The following is a 10,329-nucleotide window of genomic DNA, read 5'->3' as shown; positions in this document are numbered from 1 at the left end:
AATGAAAATGAAAATGAATGAAAGTATTTATTTCAGACACCACGTATCCATAATACAAGATTCGTTTGTTTTTGAGTTTATAAAAAAAACATTTATGGAACGTTTATTTGTAACTACAAAAAGTACTGGAACCCGTCTAAGCTAACTCTGCACCGTGTTTGATAGTAAATAGAGTGTGGAAATATTATTTTAAACGTCATAATTGCATAGAAATATTAAAATTTTCGCATCCTTGTGATCTTACGAAAGAACATTGAAAACCCCCCCCCCACCCCCTTGTAAGAAAAAATAAGACATGTTCAATGTCAAAATATTTTCCATAATGTCAATATCTAGAGAGTAAAATGGGGACCACGTTTGTATAGAGAAGCGGCCGTCCTCTTTCGTCTTAATTAGTTATACAATACTTTATTTGGACTGGACACTAGAAATGTAACATTTAAGAAGGTTATAAAATACGGTATTATGGTTTATGGTTTAAGACATTTATTATCTCATAAAGAATTTACAAAAATTCACTTACAAGAGATACACTTATATAACAATACTTTTAAGACTAGCGGTAAAATACGGTATTAACATGTCTACAACTATTTTTAGATTAAGCACTACTAAACTAGGATAATATGAAGGCATCATTCAACGCGGGAGGTATAAAGGTAATAATAATCCTGAAATATTTATTGCAAAGGGAAAAAATTATACAACATTTGCAAATGTTGATTTTTCTGCCGACCATATGCGTGACTATGAAGTCAGCACGTTGATAGCGATGTTTTTCGGTTAATTCCTCGAATCCGGAGTTGCCATATGAAATAAACGGAACATCCTTACAAAAGTCCGGATTTCATTCTAAAGATTTAGATATTTGCTGCACAGTTGTCTTTATTAAATCTTTCTAATTGGTCTTTTAAATTAAAATTCCGTATCGGATTTTTATTTGAATTTTTTTTTCAGAAATATTTATTGTGCAAACTGTGTAGGTACAAGAATACACTAGGTATATTTTTTGATGAGTATCAACAGTTTTACCCTTCTCGGGTATACAATTATTTTTATCTTAAACTAGGTTTTAATATTTTGTCTTAAACTATATTTTAATATACATTTGGGTTTACATAGTTATAAAATTATTTTAAGTTATAGAAGACTTTGTCTATTAAAAAGTTTTTTAAGCATCTTGTAAAAGTTCCTTCAAGGCTTTTTATTTCGTTTATTTTTGCTTTATTAAGCACCTTTTTTGTCAAGAAAATTTCAAGGTATGTTTTGGAAGCTCCTAGTGGTTAGTGGAGGTTTTTACAAACCCCGATACCCACCAAGTGCCCCCGTAAATCTGACAAAGGCCCAAATACCCTGATATGTCAAGGGGAATCCTGACATACATGGCAACCCTGGTCGAATCTATATAGGCCGAGAGCTAGTATCCGGAAAATATATTAATAAGCTTTATCTATATTTAGGTATTTTAGGATTTTAGTTATACGAGTATTTGTTTAATGTATACTAACAGTAATGGATCAATGGTTACCTGAATAATAAACGAATTTGTATTTAGAGTCTGATAAGCTGACGCTAAAGCTAACGCATCGCATTCGCAATGATGACAAAGTGTGGAGAAGTAATTCTATGAAAATTGTGACGTTTATAATAGCACCCCTCACTTTGTTCCGTTCACATCGGTGTAAAGTTAGCTTAGACGAACGAGCAACTAAACTTGACAGAAAGACTTGAGTAAGACTTGACAGTGAGTTTGCCACGCTATCCTTATTACTGGATCTACGCGTCTGGCATCTGTTAATTGGTGGAAGTCAGAGAATTTGGCCACTTGAAAGAATCAAGTTTTAGTGTTCTGGGTTTGGTGTAAAATTAAGGAGAATTATGTATTTAATTTGAATATAACATTGCCAGTTCTGAGAAGCCAGAATGAGATGTCTAACGTTATTCAGAGTCAGCACTGCGGTGTTTTCGCACTAAGGTATAATACTATTAATTTTACTATCAAAATATAGGATCAGTCCAAATATAAAATAAATGAGACAACTTCGGGATTTTTCCCGTACTTTGGCATTTCTTTTTACCAACTGAAACGTTTTGCTAAAAGTAAAAGGACCCTAAAACCTAATTTTCTTACTATATCTTAATAGCCATGTTAAAATCCTCTACTTCTTTTAAGTTGTATGATGACTTAGAAAAATCAAGATCGTTAACTTTTGTAAGTGGACATGACAGAAAAGATACCGGCTATCCCATTTCATTCAATTTATTTATTCACCATAAATTAATATGTGCATTATATGGTATGTCGTTATAATTAATGCAATTCCAATACATTTGATTATCACGTATATTCCATTTCATTATTTAACATTATGCAAAGGGTTTTTATGTAAAAATCAGTTTAAATATTCAATCACAGAGTAGAAGGCATGCTTCGTGAAATAATTAGATATTTTATTCCTATAGCTATTTGTTGGAAAGTTAGATATTTCCACTGGCAGTTCATCGACCATTTTGATCTTTAAGTAAACGCCGTTTTTGATTTTTTTTAAGCTGCAGGCAATTTGTGTTTGGATAGCGTGTTATAATTGAGTATATCAGATAATTTTAGAAGTTTTTGATCCATGTACCATTTTCGGGGCTAGCTCTTGGTATACTAGGGTATAAATAAAGAGGGTGCGAGGTGCTGGACACAGATCATTCGACATTCGTCGCTGCACGGTCAACTCCTACTGATTCAATAACGAATTCAAGTGACAACTTTGTGAAGGTAAGTGCCTATTATTACCTAGTACTATAATTATAATTATGTGTCATATATCGGTTAATCCATTTTCGAGTAAAATCGTGTCTTGATTCCTAAAGTGTCAAACATATGCTATAGGTAGTTATTAGTAATCGATTAAAAACCTTTTTTTTTAATGTGCCATTACCGCATTTTCCCATAACCTAATTTACAATCTGTTAACAGAAAATTATCGCAGAAATTGTGATAAAAAAAGGATTTCACTTTGTAACAAATTGTATTACCTTCATTCTTTGAATCACTCGCAACGCTCAGGATTTCACTCTTGAACCACTAGTCTCTTGCATTAGGCCGAGAGGTTTAACAGCAATTATGCCTCCTTGTAAAATTAAATAACTATTGATTTATTTCGCTTTATATAAATCAGTTTACGATTGGCCGCCATTGTTTTCCTAAAAAAATAACAATAAGTGTATAGTCTGCTTAGAATATTTAAATTATTTTAAACACAAATAAAGAGTTGCGGTTGGAATTGACTTTTAAATGATGACTTTGGATGATACATTTTTTATTACGTTCATTTGGATTTGATTTGGTTTGATTTGTTTGGTATATTTCATAGTATTTTCCTCGCGTTGGTGTGGTGAAAATGTTGTGTTTCACTCGGAGGCAAAGTTTGTTTGAAAACTTTTTGTTTGAAAACTCAACACAACATTTTCACCTTGAAACCCTCGCCACGCTCAAGATTCCACTTCTCGAAACACTCGCTATTCTCGTGGTTCAATTTTGGAAACTTTCGCTTGCGGTTAGCGGTTTAACAACAACTTTGCCCCCTTGTGAAACAAATAACTATAAACTTTTGAATTTATACTGACCGTAAACTATGTACAGTCAGCTGCAGAGATAGTTCTCCCTGCATACAGGCTAGTATGGGGTTTTTCAAAGAAGGAGTGTACAGGTATTTAAAGCAACGGTCGGCAACGCGCATGTTGCCGACCTCTGGAGTTGCAGGCGTCCATAGACTACGGTAACTGCTTACCATCAGGTGGGCCGTATGCTTGTTTGCCACCGACGTGGTATTAAAAAAGTAATATGCAGGGAGGGGGGGTCAACTGTCTCTGCAGCTGACTGTACACCGAGCCGCAAAATTGCAAAGCCCCTTTGAATCCATTCAGTATATGTCCATGCAATTTTAATTTTTACCACCAAAGTCAACTTTGCCATTTTGAAAAACATAAATAGTACGTCGACTTGATATAGTGATTGTGGGTCTAGAACTGTTTTAGTGTGGGTTAAGGTTATGGGTCTTTCCTGTTCCTGTGGACATGATAAAATAAATGGCATTAAAGGCTAGTTTTTTTTAACCAACTTCAATTTCATAGAAGGAGGCGGTTCTGTATTCGGTTGTGGCTATTTTTTTTTTTTTATGTATGTACACCGATTACTCCGACACCTGTGGTCCGATTTGAGTGATTCTTTTTTTTTCAGAATCCTTTTAGGCATGTTCCAACTTCCAACTGGGGAACAAATCAAATTATTTAATGAAATGTGTTTTGATTTTTGTTTTTTAATTTCAGTTTATAATTTATATATAGCTTAAAAGCAAGAATCAAAACATATTTCATGACATAATATGATTCGAACCCTAGTTGGATAGAGGGCAGCACATAATCTCGCTTTACCATTGTCCAGTAAACCAGCCGTGGCAGCATGGTTCCATGTTTATCACTTGTCACTACGCCCGTCACTTTCGCGCTTACATGCTTGTTAGAACGTGACAGGCATGGTGACAAATGATAAAGAGCCGACCATCTTAGCCCTACAGGAAAGGATTCGTATATGAGGTGCAAGCACACACTGCTCGCCCTTAGAGTCGGTCAAAGGCGCCTATAACCTTTCACAGATAGCATACACCAGAGAATTTGGGACGGGGAGCGCCGTGGCCAGGTGGTCTAGTGGTCAGGACGTTGGCCTCGTAAGCTGAAGACGTGGGTTCGATACCCCGCCTCGGCCACCGGTGGACTTGGTTACTTTTTCTTCAGTGTATATTTATTTCAGTTAATAATGCTTAAAAATTAAGAGGCTGTCAATACCTAAAGCGCGCACACTGTCTATTTGTATTGGAGTAAATGAGATAGAGCACTGTCGCATGTTACTGGGCCTGGGCAAGGGAATAATAAGAAAAATATATAAATAAAAAAAAGTGCATTATTAGTGTAATATTTTACTCAACAGCGGTTTAGATATAAATGTTTTGTAATTGTGATTTTAAGACCAATCTTTGCAATTATTTTCTATCGAGCCGATTTCGTTCAATCATGTATCGAGTACATCAACCACGGTCTTTGAAACATAATTAATATGAACATATATTTTTCTTACTTGACTAAAACAAATAGTCTTTCTTAAAAAACTGTTTAAGTAACATCCATTTCAAGGACATTGGGTGTTGACAGCCTCTTAAAGCCTCAATGTCTTCGAAAGATGCCAGTTTTCCCGAAAGTTTTTAATCCATGTAAATTAATTGTTTTTTACAGATGGACAAGTCTGGACAAGCTAACCGCACAAACCAGTGCAATCCTACTCATACTCCAACCGGCCCGGGGCACAATGCCGGATTTAAAGGCTCTCAAAGTGATGCCAACAACCATGCCAACCAGCTGAACCCCAACAACCCCAGCTACAAGGGCAAAAAATAGCTTCCAAACATGTTTATCTAAAATTACCTGCTAATAGTCTTGCTGCATTTACTTAACTAAAAACATTAAATATGTTTTATTTTCAATTTTATAGATAGCAGATGTATTTTTGTTTTTTTTTTTTTGTAATAAACATGAAATAAAGCGTATTTTGTTTTTTTTTATCTGTATGCAACCTTTATTCATTATTTTTCACCACACCACTACTGGCCCTACGGCTATGATGGTCGACTCTTTATCATTTGTCACCATGCCTGTCACGTTCTAACACGTATGTAAGCGCGAAAGTGACGGGCATAGTGACAAATGATAAAAAGGGAACCATGCTGCCACGGCAGGATGCCTAGCCAAGATGCCAATCGTTCGCTCCGTAGCGATCGAAACAGTAATCTCTCTATCACTCTTGCATATTAGTGCGACAGAGAGACATTAACGTATCGTTCGCTATGGAACTGTTTGCATCTTGGCTATCCAGCTCAAAATAGCGTTTATTTGGATTTGTTTTGTAATGTTTTACAGTTAGTATTTCCCTCGCTTGTGAAAATTTAAAAAAGTGGTGAAAATTTTTGTGTTCCACTTGGTAGCAAAGTTAGTTTAATCCTTGTGCCTTGAAACCCTCGCAACGCTCAAGGTTCCATTTATCTAAACATTTTGAAATCTTGCGCTTGGTTGGGTATCAATATTAGCATGAGAGATTAAACATGAATTTTGCGCCCCAGTAAATTTTTGTCAGTAGAAAAAGGCGCGAAAATCAAATTTTCTGTGGGAAAACAATCCTTCACGCCCACATTTTTAAAACTTGCCGCCTTTTCTATCGACGGAAATAGCTTGCCAAAGTATATTTCTCAAAGAACTTGCCAAAGAACTCTGAAGGCCGATTCCGATAATGGATGTTGTAAGATCGGCAGCTAAGATTGTCACTTGACAATTTGAGATGATGGCATCGATGACACATGTTGAATACATACATACATACATATAATCACGCTTATTTCCCGGAGGGGTAGGCAGAGACCACGGATTTCCACTTGCTACGATCCTGACATACCTCTTTCGCTTCCTTCACTTTCATGACATTCCTCATACACGCTCGTCGGTTTAGGGTGCTCTTGACCTGGCCTTTCTCCAGGATTTCCCCGATTTGATCAGAGAAAGTCCACCGAGGTCTACCCCTTCCAGCTCCCTCTACTTCTCCCTTATACACTCTCTTTGTTAACCTTCATTCACTCATTCTTTCCACGTATCCAAACCATCTCAACATACCTTTCTCAATTTTTGTCACTACATCTTCGTTCAGTCCACACTTTTCCCAATAAGAGCGTTGAGAAGTGTGTGGTGTAAAATTTAATAATAAAATTACAAGATAGAATTTATAGGAACAGTGTATTAAGGGAAAATTTAATTCTAGTTAAATAGATAGTAAATGAGCAATTTATCGTAATAAAATGTTCACAAAAATATAGTAGTTATAAAAAAATACCTCATAGGTTCAAACTTTATTGAAAATAATAATAGTATTATACTACGTCGGTGGCAAGCAAGCATACGGCCCGCCTGATGGTAAGCAGTCTCCGTAGCCTATGTACGCCTGCAACTCCAGAGGAGTTCCATGAGCGTTGCTGACCCTAAACCCGCCCCTCGTTGAGCTCTGGCAACCTTTCTCACCGGCAGAAACACAACACCATGAGTTGGGTCTAGTGTTATTTGGCTGCTGTTTTCAGTAAGGTGGATTATTTGATTTTGTTCACATCACCCATTCGAAAAAAGGCTTGTTCTTCCCTCTTCCCTGCTCGGAGGGATGTAAGTGACAATTTCCTGTGACACATTTCTTTATATAGCTTAAAAAATATTTTGAAATATAATAATATCCTCGTGATGTGAAAAACAGTATGTGAAAATTATGTCCACCTTGGGCGTTAACACTTGAATCCTTCACTACGCTTAGTATTCTATTTTAGAATCCCTCTCTAGCCATAGGGCAAATCTGAAATGTGTCAAGGTCAAAACAAGTAAACAAGCGCTATCAAGATGGCGGCCGCGATGCTAATTTAAATCGCATCCGTGTCTGGATTCTTGTAAGGCAATTATTATTGTAATTGTGCATACAAAAAAAAAACAAATGGAAACTCTGATGAAAATGTCTTGAACTTAACGAAGAGATAAATAGTTAAGTAAAAAGTAGACTTTATCACAGAGTTCCCATCCTCCTGTCTCCATCATCAGAACAGCTCCATGTTATCATGATATTACATTGTCGTCCGATTTACATATGTAAATTTCAGCTCAATCTTAAATCGCAAAGTGGGTCAAATTTAGTTTCCAAGATTTGATTCACTCTAACTAACAGGGCAAAGTTAAATAAAAGCTTGTAATGATTATTATGTAACCATATAGACTAGGCTAAAGGTAAAGATATTTTTTTTTGCATTAAACATTACCAGGTACCTACAAGGAATCTGTGGTACAAGGTGTTAAGTTTTTTATAACTTTTTAGTTACCCCTACCCCCCAAAAAAATATCCTATGACACTCCCGTGATCAAGACGAATCTAACGATACCTCATACATCAAAATCCATCAAGCCGTTTAGGCTACAGGAGGCCACAAAGAAACAGACATACATACACTCGAAAAACATTACCCTCCTCCCTTTGGCAGTCGGGTAAATACATACACTCGAAAAACATTACCCGCCCTTTGGCAGTCGGGTAAATACATACCTACACTCGAAAAACATTACCCTCCCTTTGGCAGTCGGGTAAATACATACACTCGAAAAACATTACCCGCCCTTTGGCAGTCGGGTAAAAAGGTGCTAAAACAGAATAGAATACGTAATACTAATGTGTGCCCTTTCAGGGTGCCGTGACACCTATTACTCGTATGTACATAACAATACACTATCGAATAAATGAAATGAATAAAAAACCATGATATATTTTATTTAAAATTTGATTCAGGCAACAAGGCCCATATTACAAATACCTTACAGACTAACATACATATACATTTTATACAATTACAACTAAACACTATTTAGGCGACAAAACGGCGTGGCTCCGTTGAATCGGCTGCTCTTGTGTCGGATTCGGCAGTTTGCCCCGGAACCTCCGAAACACGACACCCTTCGGCCAGAAGTCGGCGCATTCGATGGTCCCCTGCAGCGGTCGCGGCACGCGCACAACAAAAGAGTTGAAATGCACGTAGTGGCGCGATCGAAGCTGGAACACCCTCAGCGTGTATCCGGTCTTCTGGTGTACATACTCCACCACTTCAGCAGCCGTGGCGGTGTAATGCAAGCGCGATACGTACAGCGCCTTACTCGGTGTAGCAATCCGCAAGCCAGAATTAGCCGGTTCGGCGGTACCACACTGAGTCTTACGAGGCGCCGTGCGCGCCTTCTTCTTTCTTGATACCATATAGACTTTCGCTTTCGACCCGCACAAGCAGTTGTGATAATTTCAAAAGCAATTGGTTTCTTTAGGATTTCATTATACCTAAGTATATGATTTCGACGGATCTCTAATGGGTCATTAGCTTATAAGTTTAATACTTTTAATCAGTGTTTTGCAATCTTTATATTTATTTACTTTTAGGTTTTCAACATACCATTCTTTGTTCCATTCTCTAGAGTCTGGACAAACAACAAATTCGCATTTGTCATTAGCTTTTGTATACATTTCGAAATCAAATTAGCGAAATTGGCAAAACTAAAACCTTATTTTGTAAAATGTAGTAAAAGTTTACTACACGGTTAACATGGTTAAGCAAAATCAACCTTTTCACATAAAAATTAAAGTTTAAATTACCATATAGAAGACACGATCTTCTTCTAAGCGTTTGACTAAACGTCCATTTTAGGAAGTTCGTCTATTGCTCAATTAAGAAGAGATTACGAGTAAGATGCCGTAGGTTCAAAGAGTGGAGTTTTTGAAAATGGTACCGCTTATTTAGATAACAATGCGGTTGCCAAAAATTTAATTAATAATCTTGAAGGTTTTTCTAGGGACTTCAGTGATTCGAATCCTGATTTTTTAACTTTTGCTCGATAAAAAAAAACGAACTTAGGTCTAAAACGCACTTTAATTTTTTTTAATAATTTATGCATAAAAGCTAAAAATACTAAAATATCTTCTAAAAATTTTAAAGGAACTCGGCGATTACTTCTTTTTTTTTAAACTTACAACAAATGAAAATTCAAAAACAACAAGCGCTCATCTCGTTCATAACAATACGAACCTATGGGGTCTTAAAGTAAATATTACACACGGCCGGCTAACACCAGCCACCAGTATAAAGAGACCTCTATGTACTAAATATCTTCAACCATATATGGTTTTAACTAAACTGGTTTTTTGCATTGTCTTAGCGTTGCGTGCTTTCATATTATAGATTACATGCCTTCGTAGACGAAGACCGCCCTAAATTGAAAAATTTATTGAACTTTGAAGCTTAACCTTAAAGGCATAAAGTGCATATTAAAATGTGAATATTTGGCAATTAAGGTTGTATTTAGTAAATGGTTTACTAGGCTTAGTGTCTTTTCCCGCCGTTAATAATGGGATAGAATGCGCAACAATGCGCACGATGAAGAAATTGCAGACCTTATACAGTTTATGGTTGAACTTGGTTTCAAGTTTAGCCACTCACGAAGCCATGCGAAGACCAATGCAATTTTGATTTGCCAAACTTGCCAAAGTAAAGAGTCAATGGTGGACCTTTTTATAGGCGGACTCGGACGATCCTGGATGTATCAGGATCAGGAGTGGAAGAAGAGGGAAGAGGATTCAAGATTGGATCACCAAAAGGCCACCATCATGATGATGATGATGGGCGACTACAGGTTAGAGAGATAAACGATTTCAGACTGCTTGCTGCTATAATAAAC

The 10,329-nt window shown here is 36.6% G+C and overlaps 1 non-coding gene across 1 annotated transcript; it reads left to right on the top strand.

Annotated features, from left to right (window-relative positions):
• Positions 1-4,684: 4,684 nt before the first annotated feature.
• On the top strand, positions 4,685-4,757 carry Trnat-cgu (transfer RNA threonine (anticodon CGU)). Its single transcript has one exon. It is a non-coding gene; the product is annotated as a tRNA-Thr (tRNA).
• The last annotated feature ends 5,572 nt before the right edge of the window (positions 4,758-10,329 follow it).

The sequence above is a fragment of the Cydia pomonella genome, chromosome 11, assembly GCF_033807575.1.
Source record: "Cydia pomonella isolate Wapato2018A chromosome 11, ilCydPomo1, whole genome shotgun sequence".
Taxonomy (NCBI): Eukaryota; Metazoa; Arthropoda; class Insecta; order Lepidoptera; family Tortricidae; genus Cydia; species Cydia pomonella.
The sequence above is the reverse complement of the archived record's forward strand: the minus strand, read 5'-3'. Positions and strand labels throughout refer to the sequence as shown.